Genomic DNA, 15265 nt, shown 5'->3' with positions numbered 1-15265 from the left:
TACATCTAACAAGTACCCAGATGATGCTAACGTTACTGATACGAGACCACGCTCGAGAAACACTCACGTACACCATCTGCGACACAGTTAGAAGGCCAAAAATAAAGCTAATAGGCTGCTAAGGAACAAGGAAAAGAGCCATCCCAGAACCATAGCTCTTTACACAGCACAAGTATGGAGTTCTACATAGGCCCTCAAACTGACAGACCAGTACATACTAGCTTTTCTGATTCCTTTCCAAATTCCTCATTTATGACTCTATTTTCAGCAGTCTCCTGAGAAGGAAATAAAATTCTCCAACATTTTTCCGTTCAATCATGTGTCTCGGGAATACCTACTACCCACCACTATCCAAACTGCTGTAAAGGAGACTACAGGAAAAACAAAACCAAGTTCCTACTCACAGTGCACTTCCAATCTAGTTAGGGTACATGATCAACACACATACGTTCAGAAGGACGCTAAGACAAGGCAGTATGGTCTTCTGATAAAAATAAATTAAGCGGCCCATGAGAAATATTCATTCATTCAACAGTATTAACCAAGCACTTACTTTGTACCAGGCACAGTTATGGGCACTAGGTCTCAAAAAACAAAAAGTAGGTCTCAAGTAGTGATAAAACAAATATAACAGAGCTCAGTCTAATGGATGGAACAAACGTGTTGCATAAAACATATGTGTACCAGCAGGATATGCTTTATACAACTAAAACCAGAAATACAGTTATAGGTAAAAGCAATAAATTTAAAAATAAACAGAATTAAAATACAATGCGATGCCTATTTAACTCTGAAGTTAAGTACAGAACTGATGTCCAACTCAAAAACTGTATTTTATCTTCAGCCAACTGTACTTTTAAATAGTGAGCTTCCAGAAATACTCCTCATAAATAAAATACCTATATTTTACTTATTTACCTATATTCTTTTTCAAAAAAGATTAAGAAGTTTTTTTAGATGATACCATAGGAGAAGGTGGTGTATTCTTTCACAAAGCAGTCTCTCCACCCCTAAGTATGTGATTACAAATATAGGCTTTCCTATACAGAATACCCCCAACTGGCCCAAATTCTCATTTAAAGCACTAAATTAAATACACCTATGCTATCTGCTTACAGAGGCATATAAATAACTGTACGTTAGAAGGTTTTTGAGTCCTTGTGAAAGTTTCCTTTGGCCCCCAACCAAGCAGTTCTGACAACACACTCCTATCTTCCAAACCTTTACAAATATTCCTAATGTTTGCTCAAATGGCTAGAAAGCTCAGTTTAAAATATGGGTGTGTGTGTGTCTGTGTGTGTCTGTGTGTGTGTGTGTGTGTGTGTGTGTGTAACCAGCGAGGCAGGGCTATGTGAGGGTGACTTCATCACTCATGTCAACGGGAGCCTGTGTGTGCGCTGGTGCACACAAACGTGGTGGAGCTGATCCCAGAGAGTGAAAACACGGTATCCATTTCAACAGCTATGAAGAACACATCCATTAAAGTGGGACCAGCTTGGAAAGGCAGCAGCTGCAAGACCAAGATGGCCCAGATGGCCTGAAGAAGCAAGCAGAGGAGGAGCAAGGATGGGCAAGAAAGCAGGAAAAGAAGCTCCATGTTCCGGAAGAACACCAAGCAGGCATCCCTGCTCCATACCAACCACAGCCTTTCTTCCCTCAATTGCTCCTTCTCATCAGGAAAGAGTGAGCCAGGCACCCCACACAGTCACAACCCCTCCCCACCATCTCCCACTCAGGGCTAATGGGTGGCCTCTGATGCCGTGCACTCAGTAGGAGGGGTTCACCACAGAGCAGGTCCCTCAGCTCCCTCATGCCCAGTTCCCTAGCTGGCTCTAGGCACATAGCCCAGCCCCCTGCATGGTCTAGAACCCAAGCTCCAACACTAATGCCACCCTCCATGGCGCAAGTCAGCAGGCAGCATCCCAGTGTCACCACTGGCCCACACCCTTCTCCACCACCGACAGCTTCACCTCAGCATTCCCCATCACCCCTGTCTGGCCATGGGTCCGGGCCTTCCCCATCAAGCTTCACTTGTCACCTCCTCTAGGCAGGCAACTCTCATGGCCCAAGAGTACGAAGCCGCCCTGTCACCACTGCTTAAGAGGGTGCAGTCATCCAAGAAGCTGGTGGCTGCACCTGCCACTTCTGAGAAGCTAGTCACTTCTCACAAGCATACCTTTGAACTGCCACCCACTGATGTCAGCCCTCTGGAGGTAGCTGGAACCAGGGGTGCGCTGTCTCGGGAGGAGGTGCTACCAGGGAACTGCAGCCTGGCCATGGATTGAATTGTGTCCCCTCAAAATACATGTCAATTTGGTTAGGCCATGATTCCCAGTGTTGTGTGGTTGTCCTCCAATTTTTGACGGATAGAATTTTCCTTTGTGTTGTAAATCCTAACCTCTCCCTGTGGTTAATAAGACAAGATTAGATTATGTTAAAGAGGATTAGGTGGGATGTAACGCCCTTGTCAGGTCACATTCTTTATCCATTGTAAAGGAAGTTTCCCTGGGGTGTGGCTTGCACCACCCTTTATCTACAAGAGATCAAAGGAAAGGAAAGTGAGCAGAGGGTGGGGGACATCATACCACCAAGAAAGCTGCTGCTGGGAACAGAGCATGCCCTTTGGACCTGGGGTTCCTGTGTGGAGAAGATCCTAGTCCAGGGGAAAATTGATGACAAGGACCTTCCTCCAGCGCCAACAGAGAAAGATTTCCCCTGGAGCTGACACCCTGAATTTGGACTTCTAGCCTACAAGAAAATAAACTTCAATTTGTTAAAGCCATCCACTTGTGGTATTTCTATTACAGCAACACTAGGTGACTAAGACAAGCCTGTTCCCTCATGTGCCCTGGGCACCCTCCAGTAAGGCCAGGCTGAACAGAAAGTCACCGCAGAAACAAGAAGCCATCTAAGGTAGACTCCTCAGACGATGCCACCAATGAGGAAAAGAACAAGGTATACGGAAGCCGAGCTTACCGCCTAACCCAGAAGTAGGCCAGAATCCATCCCTCAGAGGAACAGGGGATGGGGAAGAGGATGACTTCTTGCCCAGTGACCAAGGCACCAAGGCTCAGTGGTCCCAGGACTATTGACAGGGGTCACACTAGGGCCTCCCAGAATAGAGGGCCCCAGTGTCCTCCCCCCACCCCACCACTTTACCTCTGAGGTGGCTTGAGAGCCTGAAAACCTTTGAGGAGGCTGCCAGCACCTCCTCACCAGCCCACACCCTGGGTAGGGCTAGACTCACAGACCCCATGCCCACTGAAGGCTGCTGGGAAGCCAAGCACCTCCACACTCAGGCACTAACAGCACTTTGTCCCAACTCTTCAGGACTCATCCCCACGCCAGTTGCTCTGCTGCTTCCTCTACCCCTAGGGAGCCAAGCCAAAGGTCCTGCAAATTCCTTACTAAGCGCCCAGACACGGCATCCTCAAGCAGAAAGGCAACGAAGGAAGCTGGGCCAGCCCAACCCCAGAACTTGGAAGCCACAGCTCCAGACCACCCTGAAAACTGATCTCTGAGGCAGGTGGAGAGGTCACAGCCACCCAGTGTCCCTGGACTGGCCCATTCATCTGCTCGTAATATTCCCAACCATAGCTGGCTATGGAAGCTTGAGTGTTCACACGTAGAAAAGGAAGAGCTGGAGCTACCCCTGGGCATCACGAAGTACAGCATGCCTCAGATAAGAGCACGCAGGATACTCCATGCAGAGGCTACCCACACACACCCAGGAGCCCAAGCCCAGTCTGCTCCAGAGAGGCCGAGAACCAAGGAAAAGGATCAGGGCTTGGCACTGGCCTGGCACTTGATGAGTTTTTTAAAGAAAACATAGCAGCTGTCTGCCATTTCTTGCACTCAGACTTGTGTAATATACACTCCTGGAAACCAAAAGAAACAAACTATACATACACATACATACATATATACATATATATAAAATCGGCTGCCATCGAGTCAATTCCAGCTCATGGCAATCTCAAGTGTTGAGTAGAACTGCGTTCCGCAGAGTGTCCAAGGCTGTCACCTTCTGGAAGCAGACTGCCACGCATTCCTTCCAGGGTGCTTCTGGGTGGGTTCAAACAGCTAACCTTTCCATTTAGTAGTCCAGTGCTTAACATTTTGCACCACCTAGGGACTGACTGACTCCACACACACACATACACGCAAACACACACACACAGAAGAGAGGTGTGAGAGAATAAGATATCAATCAAAGGAGGAATTCCTATGGGTATAGAGCATAACGGACTTCACGTTCATGGATTTAACAATCATAGTTACCACTGTTTAAAAACCATCTAAGAAGACATTGTGTTAAGCCAATGGTGAGACTAAAGGCAAGATCCAAAGGCTAAATGCATGAGCCCACATTAACACTAAGCATTTGCATCTCAAAGTACAAAGGCAATAATTCTAAAAAATTATTTTTTAAAAACATAAGTTTCTTTATGGAAAAAATGCCTCTTTTCCTCCAAAAAAAAAAAACCAAACTGCTGGCAGAGCTGTTAGAAGTGAACAAAATATGAGGAACCAAAAAGTGATTGCCCTTAACCAGAAAAGATACAAAATGTCACATTTGGTAACAGCTTGTAACTACAAACGTGAACAAGTCCACCAGATGTTCTACACACACACACACACACACACACACACACACACACCCCCAAAATTCATTAAACTGATTCAGCAAGTGCTCTAACTTGAGCAAAAACTGTTCATCAAGTGAAATAAAACTTTCACTCAAGTTGGAAAGAACATTAACTTGTAGAATAGGGCTCTACATAATAAACATACAACTCACAGTGGAAATACAATTCAGAGGCAGGAAGGATTCTACACAAAGGCTCTGAAGTTAAAATTCTGAGGATTTGCAAAGGTCTCTGAAAGCATCCCATGACAAGTCTTCTATAATGTATGATTTTCTTCACGGTTAGAAAGCACCAAAGGAGTTTTAAATATGTTTTAAACCAATAAAATTATCTTTTAGGAGGTATATAATCTCTAAAGAAGCATTCTTTGAAGCCAACACTTTTCATATTTAAAGCATTCATTCTGTATGTATAAACTATCAGCTAATAAATCTAAGATGACTTTTAGTCTCTCCCTGATTCACTGTAACCCATGTAACTGCAAAAAACAGTCTTCTTAAGGCAATAACATAATACCGCTTTCCTACTCGACCACCTTCAGTGGTTTTCTGTGCTATGTATATAAAGCCCAAACTCTTCCCAGTGGAATTTAAGGCTACCTACAATCTGTTCCCAAATCATGCTCCTAGCTGTGTCTTCCACAATCCCTTCTCACAGATCCTAGGCTCCAACCAAAGCTGCCCGTCTGTTAGTCTTCAGACATCGTCTCAATTTCCCAGGACCATGACTTGGCTTATGCTCGTCTCTTCTACCTCCTACCTACCCAAAATGCCCTTTCACATTCAGATCCTACCAACGTCCAGTTCTACTCAGGTCACAGGAATCCTTAATCCCTCCCTTCTCTGAAGCCCACATGCATTTATTGTTCTTTATTTTTAAAAATTCTATATGAAAATACTGTTTTACCATTTTACAGCACTTAAGAGTTTTGTTATCGTTCATGGGGGCAGTGGTAGTTCAGTGGTAGAATCCTTGCTCTCTATGCAAGAGACTGCGGTTTGATTTCCAGCCAACGCATATCGTGCTCAGCCACCACCCATCTGTCAGAGGAGGCTTGCGTGTTGCTACAATGCTGAACAGGTTCCACTGGAGCTTCCAGACTAAAACAGACTAGGAAGAATAGTCTGGTGATCTGCTTCAAAAAAATCAGCCAGTGAAAACTCCATGGACTGCAAAGATCTGACCTGAAATCCATTGTGGGAATGGTGCAAGACTGGGCAGCATTCTACTGTGCCCAGAGTCACAGGGGCCAACTCAATGGCAGCTAATAACAACAACAATATTATTGTTCAATCAAAGAGAAGAAAACAAACACTTTGGAGCAGTTAATGTGTACCAGGCACTCTGCTAAATCTGGTGGCACAGCGGTTAAGGCTCTTGGATGCTAACTGGAAGGTCTGCGGTTTGAACCCATCAGCTGCTCTGTGGGACAAAGATGTAGCAGTCTGCCTCCATAAAAAAGATTTACAGCCTTGGAACCCCTATGGGACAGTTCTGTTCTGTCCTATACGTTCACTATGAGTCAGAACCAACTCACAGTGTAATCTCATTTAATTGGAACTATCACACAATGACTGACTTGTTCTCATTTAATTTTCCACTTTTTTTTTTTTTTTATGGTTTATCTCATTTCCTAGTCACAATTGACGGCAATGGGTTTGGTTTTTATTTTGGTTTAAGGGCAGAAATCTTCATTCATATATTCAGCAAACTTTCATTAAGTGGCTACTGAGTGTCTCTCACTTGATTTGTCCTGATGATACAGAAACAGGATTCGTGTATTCTACTATATTATAAATCTCTTGAGGACAACAGCTATATGAAAAAAAAAGCAGACTGAACTGTTCTGGCCCACAGTACCTTGCAATACTGTAGTTATTTAATGTTATTTGATTAAGAAGATAAAAGTTCAATTGATCAGTAAACGGACAAAAGACACAAACTTGAAGTAAAAAAAATTAAAAAATAGTTACTATAAACTACAAAATTTTTGTTCTTATAACTTTGAAAAATTTTTCAATTCTCAGTTTTTTCATCTACCACATAGATGGCTATGAAACATGAACCACAGCTCCTGCTACTAAAACAGAACAAGTGAAATATTTCAGTATTACCATATGAAAATTATAAATTTAAATATTTAGACAAAAACAAAGTGACAGATAATAAAAGCTGACAAAAAACATAATGAAAACAATTTCATTAAAAAAAAAAAAAACTACTTAATGCCCTGAATGAAACACATTTAAGCTCTTCTCTTCCTTTTGCTTCATATTTAAACAAAATCTTCCTGTTTGCTTATATTCTATTTTATCTATGGTATAAGCAACCAGCTGTCCAAGACACTGTCTTCTTACAGTAAAATTATGCTCTCCATAGTATACGAAGATACAATTATTCCACTAACAACAAAGTCTAAAATTTTGGATTGGCTTTTTTTTTTTTTTTGCCCTCTGTCAAGGCAATAAATTATACATAATCATTTACTCTAATGACAAATGCCACAGAATTGTAAGAAAGTTATGTTATGTGGTATTCAGGGAGAAATTCATACACTTAGAAGACAAATTATATTCTGTGAAATGTTAACACTGACTAGGTGATTGAACTACCAATTTGATTTTCATTAAACCTTCCTATAAATGAACTCATATTACACATTGAGGGGGTTGCAATTAATGTCACAAAACAATTTATATATAACATTTTTTAATGAAAAACTATTTTGCACTATAAACTTTCACCTAAAACACAATAAAAAATTTTTTTTTCATTTTTTTGCAACACATCCAACAGGACTTAAAAGGGCCCTATGCATATGTGAGTAATAAATTATCTTTCAATATGACAGCGAAGCCAATAGAAAATGGAAACTATGAAGAGATATATTTAAGAAAGATGGAAAGTGGTGGTATAAATGGCATATGTTCTCCAAATTCTTAATTCCAAGGAAAACTTGTTCAATCACCAGGTTATCTAATGTTTAATTTGATTGTTTTTCTTTGATATTATTGCACCAGCCCCAGAAATGCCATTCTCTTTCAGGTTATAGGCTCTCTCTTGCTCCATTTTAATGTATCAGCTAACACAACCTACTTTTCATTTTACTACCAAATTCTCAAATAAATAAAGAGTATTATAAACTCTCCTTTTGAGATAATCTCTCTATGTTCTTACATACTTATGACTAAAAAAACCCAAAATTTTACAGGTTAACATAATAACATACTTCGATCAAGACAGCAGAGTCCAGAACAAGTTGAGGAAGAGAAAAATAATTTCAGTTTTAAAATAAAGGGGAAAAAAAACCTTGCTGCATAGAAGTGACAGTATTAATTTATAAATAAGTAAATAAATATCCTGAAAAGAAAATAAATATCCTGAAAAGACAGTTCGAAAAGAAACTTATATTCTATGACCACAGTGGTTACAAAACATTCACTCTTGACAGTTAGCAAGAGGAAGAAGAAGCATATTCCTTAAAAGGATTTCATTACCAGTAAATGGCTCTACAAGGAAAACAGGGAAAAAAAAAAAAAAAGCAAACAAATATGGAGCTAAGTCAATGCAAATGAAACACGCTATGGTCGAACATCCAAGACCATAAGTATGGCAGTGAGTATTTTAACAAATCTTGAAAGTATACTTTGAAAATATTTTTAAAGATTAATGTTCCAGAAGGAAGAAAAAACTAGTTATCACACAAACATATTAAGTATAAACAAAAGTTTAAAAAATTAAGGAAAGCAGGCCCTAAGAAACCATCGCGAAGGCAGCACAGGTGCAGCTAGACAGAAGAGGTTTCATTTTCAGCTCTGGCAATAGATAAGTGGGTCTTGAGTCCATTTGGTGTTGCCTACTGGCATTTATTTTCATAAATAAAACTGACCTATAATCATTTTTCTAGTATTATCAGATTTCAAAATTATTAACACTATTAATATTCTGCTTAAAGTTTTGGAATACATTGGTATCTTTTAATATTGTCCTCTGCTATTGGTCTTTATGGACTCTTATTATTGCCAAATTTATAATTTTTTACATAATTATCCTTTATCTCTTCCTTATCAAGGTAGATTCAGTAAATGTCTGATTCAATTTTAATTCCAATGTTTACATTCTAATTAGCCCAATATATCCAAAATATTACTGTTTTAACATGTAATTTCTATACCAGTACCAGGATAATACCAGTTACCATTAAGTGGACTTCGACTCATGTCGATCTCAGGTACGTCAGAGTACAACTGTGCTCCTAAGGGTTTTCTTTTTTTTGAACATTTTACTGTGGTTTAGATGAAAGTTTACAGAGTGCTGATTCAGATTTAATTCTAAAGTGTATCTTTGAATATCTATTAAATTTAAACTATTTTTGTTCTTACAAAAAAAATTTGAACCAAAACAATGCTTTACTTATTACAATAAAATAATATGAATAAAAATAAAACCAACAGCACAAACCTGTTTTCTAAGTGTGTCAGAGTTCTTTTTTTCAAAATGCAAATACTGAACAGGGGTACACTGTGCTGTCATTCCCCCCACCCCACACTGATACACCGCCAATCATTCCAGGACCACCTGTTGCTTTTGCAGTCTTAATCTAGTATCTAACGTACCACACTGAATATCTTATCTCGGATAAGCTAACTAAAAATCAAAAAACCAAACCTGTTGCCATTGAGTCGATTCTGACTCACAGTGACCCTATAGAACAGAGCAGAACTGCCTCATAGAGTTTCCAAGGAGCACCTGGTGGTTTCGAACCACCAACCTTTTGGTTAGCAACCATAGCACTTAACCACTATGCCACTTGGGTTTCCTAAGCTAACTATAAGCAGTGAATAATGTCCAGCTTTTGCACTGTGGTTAACACAGCCCTTTCACATACCTATCTTATTAGTATATTAATACTTTACAACAGTACTACAAGACTCAATCCCTGAGTGGTACAAACAGTTAGGCGCTCGACTACTAGCAAAAACATTCGAGGTTTGAAGCTACCCAAAGGTGTCTCAGAAGACATGACTAGCCATCTGCTTCCGAAGGTCACAGGCCTGTATGCACCATGAGTCGGAATCAACCCAATGGCACCTAACAACAACAACAGAAAACTATGAGGTAGAAGTCAAAAAGAGTCCAAAAAAAGCCGTTCAATAAAATTCAGTATCGAATGTTTTTAAAGCTCATTTTGTCACTTAACAGAGGCAAACTACTTGACCTGGCTAAGATTTCATTTCCTTATTAGTAAAAATGGGGATAACATCCCCATGCTCACAGTCTCCTTGTAAACATCAAACTAAACAATGTACACAAATGGGTTCAGCAAATTTTGGTACACAAAGTGCCTGTTTCTTTTCCTACGTAAAAACAGCTGCCATCGAGTCAATCCCAACTCATAGTGACCCTATAGGGCACAGTAGAGCTGCCCCACGGGGTTTCCAAGGAGCAGCTGGTAGATTCGACCTGCCAACCTTGTGGTTAATAGTCGAGCTCTTAACCACTGTGCCACCGGGACTCCTAAACCAAGTCATCATTCCAGTTAAACAAGAGGCACTACAGTCCTTCCCAAAGATGGTCTAAGATGGTCCCATCACCAATTCCATTAATATAGTAATAAAAAATGCTTGTACACGTGTACAAAAAATAGTAAATAAGTATTAATTTTTGCAAACAGAATGACTGTATTCCTAGAATATCCAAGGAAACTGGAAAAATTAAAAGATCGTACATGAACTCCTGCAACTCAAAAAAAGGACAAAACATCCAATCAGAAAATGGGTAAAGGACTTAAAATGACGTTTTTCCAAAGAAGATATACAAATGGACAATAAAACCAACACCAAACCCATTGCGGTTGAGTTGATTTCGACTTACAGCAACTCTACAGGACCGAACAGAACTGCCCCACAGAGTTTCCGAGGAGTGCCTGGTGGATTTGAACTGCCAACCAGGGTTTCCAAATGGACAATAAACACATGAAAAGATGCTCAACATGACTAGTCAATAAACCCAAACCAAACCTACTGCTGTCGAGTTGATTCAAATCCACAGCGACACTATGTACAACAAAATGAAGCACTGCCCAGTCCTGCGCCATCCTCACAACTGTTACTATGTTTGAGCCCATCGTTGCAGTCACTGTGTCAATCCATCTGGTTACATCACTGTGTTAATCCATCTTCTTTTTTGCTGACCCTCTATTTTACCAAGCCTGATGTCCTTCTCCAGGGAACGATCCCTCCTGATAACATGTCCAAAGTATGTGAAACAAAGTATTGCCATCCTGGCTTCTAAGAAGCATTCCGGCTGTACTTCTTCCGAGACAGATTATTTGTTCTTCTTCGATCTTCCTTATTCATTGCCCAGCTTTTGCATGCATATGAGGCGACTGAAAATACCATGGCTTGGGTCAGGTGCACCTTAGTCTTCAAAGTGACATCTTTGCTTTTCAACACTTTAAAGTGGTCCTTTGCAGCAGATTTGCCCAATGCAATGCGTCTTTTGATTTCTTGACAGCTGCTTCCATGGGTCTTGATTATGGATTCAAGTAAAACGAAATTCTTGACAACTTCAAACTTTTCTCCATTTATCATGTTTTGCTTATTAGTCCAGTTGCAAGGATTTTTGTATTCCTTATTCTGAGGTGTAATCCATACTGAAGGCTATGGTCTTTGATCTTCATCAGTAAGTGCTTCAAGTCCTCTTCATTTTCCGCAAGCTAGGTTGTGTCATCTGCATAGTGCACGTTGTTAATGAGACTTCCTCCAATCCTGATGCCCTGCTCTTCTTCATATAGTCCAGCTTCTAGGATTATTTGTTCAGCATACAGATTGAACAGGTATGGTGAAAAGATACAACCCTGACACACACCCTTCCTGACTTTAAACCAGTCAGTATCCCCTTGTTCTGTCTGAACAACTGCCTCTTGATCTAAGTAAAGTTTCCTCATAAGCACAATCAGGTGATATGGAATTCCCATTCTTCCCAACCTTTCCCATAACTGGTTATGATCCACCCAGTAGAATGCCTTTGCATAGTCAATAAAACACAGGTAGACATCCTTCTGGTATTCTCTGCTTTCAGTCAGGATCCATCTGACATCAGCAGTGATATCCCTGGTTCCACGTCTTCATCTGAATCCGGCCTGAATTTCTGGCAGTTCCCTGTTGATATGCTGCTGCAGCCACTTTTGAATGATCTTCAGCAAAATTTTGCTTGCATGTGACGTTGATGATATTGTTTGACAATTTCAACATTTGGTTGTATCACCTTTCTTGGGAATAGTTATAAACACGGATCTTTTTCAGTTGGTTCGCCAGGTTGTTGTCTTCCAAATTTCTTGGCATAGACAAGTGAGTACTTCCAGCACTGTACCTGTTTGTTGAAACATCTCAATTGATATTCCATCAATTCCTGGAGCGCTGTTCTTCACCAATGCCTTCAGCGCAGCTTGGACTTCTTCCTTTAGTACCATCAGTTCCTGATCATATGCTACCTCTTGAAATGTTTGAACATCAGCTAATTCTTTTTGATATAATGACTGTGTATTCCTTCCATCTTCTTTTGATGCTTCTCACATTGTTTAATATTTTTCCCATAGAATCCTTCACTATTGCAACTCAAGGCTTGAATTTTTTCTTCAGTTCTTCAGCTTGAGAAATGCCGAGTGTGTTCTTCCCTTTTGGTTTTCTATCTCCAGCTCTTTCCACATGTCATTATAATACTTTACTTTGTCTTCTCTAGCTGCCCTTTGAAATCTTCTGTTCAGTTCTTTTACTTCATCAATTGTTCCTTTTGCTGTAGCTGCTTGACGTTTGAGAGCAAGTTTCAGAGTCTCTTCTGACATCCATCTTGGTCTTTTCTTTCTTTCCTGTCTTTTCAATGACCTCTTGCTTTCTTCATGTATGATATCCTTGATGTCATTCCACAACTCATCTGGTCTTCAGTCATTAGTGTTCAACCTGTCAAATCTATTCCTGAGATGGTCTCTAAATTCAGGTGGGATATACTGGAGGTCGTATTTTGCCTCTTTTGGACTTATTCTAATTTTCTTCAGTTTCAGTTTGAACCTGAATATGAGCAACTGATGGTCTGTTCCACGGTTGGCCCCTGGCCTTGTTCTGACTGATGATATTGAGCTTTTCCATCGTCTCTTGCCACAGATGTAGTCGATTTGATTTCTGTGTGTTCCATCTGGTGAGGTTCATGTGCATAGTCACCATTTATGTTGTTGAAAAAAGGTATTTGCAATGAAGAATTCAAACTTAAAAAAAATGGAAAACAACAAACGCTAGCAAGGATGTAGAGAGATTGGAACCCTTATACACTGTTGGTGGGAATGTAAAATGGTACCAAAACTATGGAAAACAGTATGACATTTCCTCAAAAATAGGAAACAGAACTACCTTATGATCTAGCAATCCCACTTGTAGGTATATATACCCAAGAGATGTAACAGAAGTGACAGGAACAGACATATGCACACCTATGTTCTTTGCAGCACTATTCGCAATAGCAAAAAGATGGGAACAATGTAAGTACCCATCAATGAATAAATGAATAAATAAAATGTGGTACATACAAACAACGGAACACTTGTTGTTGTTAGGTGCCCTCAAGTCATTTCCAACTCATAGCAACCCCCGTGTACAAAAGAATGAAACACTGCCCGGTCCTGCACCATCCTCACAATCGTTGCTATGCTTGGGTCCATTGTTGAAGACACTGTTAATCCATTTCGTTGAGGGTCTTCCTCTTTTTTGCTGACCCTCTACTTTACCAACCATGATGTCCTTCTCCAGGGACCGATCCCTCCTAATAACATGTCCAAAGTTTGTGAGATGAAGTCTCGCCATCCTTGCTTCCAAGGATTATTCTAGTTATCCTTCTTCCAACACGGATTGGTTCGTTCCTTGGCAGTCCATGGTATATTCAGTATTTTTCGCCAGTACCACAATTCAAAGGGGTCAACTCTTCTTTAGTCTTCTTTATTCATTGTACAGCTTTCACATGCATATGAGGTGACTGAAAACAACATGGCTTGGGCCAGGTGCACTTTAGCATTCAAGGTGACATCTTTGCTTTTTAACACTTTAAAAAGGTCTTTTGCAGCAGATTTGTATTTTCTTATTTCTTGATTGCTGCTTCCATGGTTGTTGGTTATGGATCCAAGTAAAATGAAATTCTTGACAACTTCCATCTTTTCTCCATTTATCATGTGTTGCTTATTGGTCCAGTTGTGAAGACTTTTGTTTTCTTTATGTTGAGGTATAATCTATACTAAAGGCTGTAGTCTTTGATCTTCATCAGTAAGTGCTTCACGTCCTCTTCATTTTCAGCAACCAAAGTTGTGTCATCTGCATAAGAGAGGTTGTTAATGAGTCTTCCTCCAATTCTGATGCCCCGTTCTTCTTCATGTAGTCCAGCTTCTCAGATTATTTGTTCAGCATACAGACTGAATAAGTATGGTGAAAGGATACAACCCTGAGACACACCTTTCCTGATTTTAAAACACGCAGTATTCACTTCTTCTGTTCAAATGACTGCCTCTTGATCCGTGTACAGGTTCCTCATGAGCATGATTAACTGTTCTGGAATTCCCATTCTTTGCAATGTTATCCATAATTTATTATAATCCACACAGTCAAATGCTTTGCATAGTCAATAAAACACATGTAAACATCTTTCTGGTATTCTGTGCTTTCAGCCAGGATCCACCTCACATCAGCAATGATATCCCTCCTTCCACGTCCTCTTCTGAATGTAGCTTGAATTTCTGGCAGTTCCCTGTTGATGTACTGCTGCAGCTGCTTTTGAATAATCTTCGGCAAAATTTTACTTGCAAGTGATAGTGAAATACTACACAATATAAAGAATGATGAGTTCTCAAAACATAACATGGATGGATCTAGAGGACAATATGCTGAAATAAGTCAATCACAAAAGGACAAATATTGCATGATTCCACTTTTATAAAAGACAAGAATGGTGTATATATACAGAAGTCAATGCTCACTGGTGGTTACCAGGGATGAGAGGGGGAAGGAGGAAGAATCACCCTCTAGATAATAGACACTTGCTATTTTCAGTGATGGGAAAGGCAATATCGAATGTCAATAAAGTATGCACAACCTGACCAAGATAAATGATGACCCCAGGAAGTACACAAGAATATGGGACGTTTTTGGTAAATGCTATAACAGATACCATCTTGCAACAACAACAATAACAAACAAAAATGTGCATGTGGTTACATAGGTAAATATCTATGCTTACAAATACATAGGCAGGTATATGTGTATCTATACATGTGCATGTATAGGTATATCTGTAGGCATATGTATGTAACTGTGATGCATATATATTCACATATATAATACAGCATATAGAGGGCAAAGGTATAGATGCTTCCTAGATATAACCAAACACCTCACAAGACTGATTTACTGATTTGAAGGCTTAGGACCATAGTCTCATGGGACAACTTGGTCAACTGGCATAACATAGCTCATAAAGTTTATGTTCTACATCCTAGTTTGCTGACTAGCATCTGGGGTCTTAAACGCTTGCAAGTGGAAAGAGAAAGAAGGAAACCAAAGACTCAAACTATAGTCTAC

At 40.0% G+C, this 15265-nt stretch overlaps 1 protein-coding gene and 1 pseudogene across 2 annotated transcripts in view; one reads left to right on the top strand and one right to left on the bottom strand.

The window, feature by feature from the left end:
* The window catches only part of STRN (striatin), a 148245-nt gene that overhangs the window by 100955 nt on the left and 32025 nt on the right, over positions 1-15265 (bottom strand). The window lies entirely within an intron of this gene.
* Positions 1276-3832, top strand: LOC135228680 (microtubule-associated serine/threonine-protein kinase 2-like; annotated as a pseudogene).

The sequence above is a fragment of the Loxodonta africana genome, chromosome 26 (genome assembly GCF_030014295.1).
Source record: "Loxodonta africana isolate mLoxAfr1 chromosome 26, mLoxAfr1.hap2, whole genome shotgun sequence".
Taxonomy (NCBI): Eukaryota; Metazoa; Chordata; class Mammalia; order Proboscidea; family Elephantidae; genus Loxodonta; species Loxodonta africana.
Note: the sequence above shows the minus strand (reverse complement) of the source record. Positions and strands in the feature narration are given on the sequence as shown.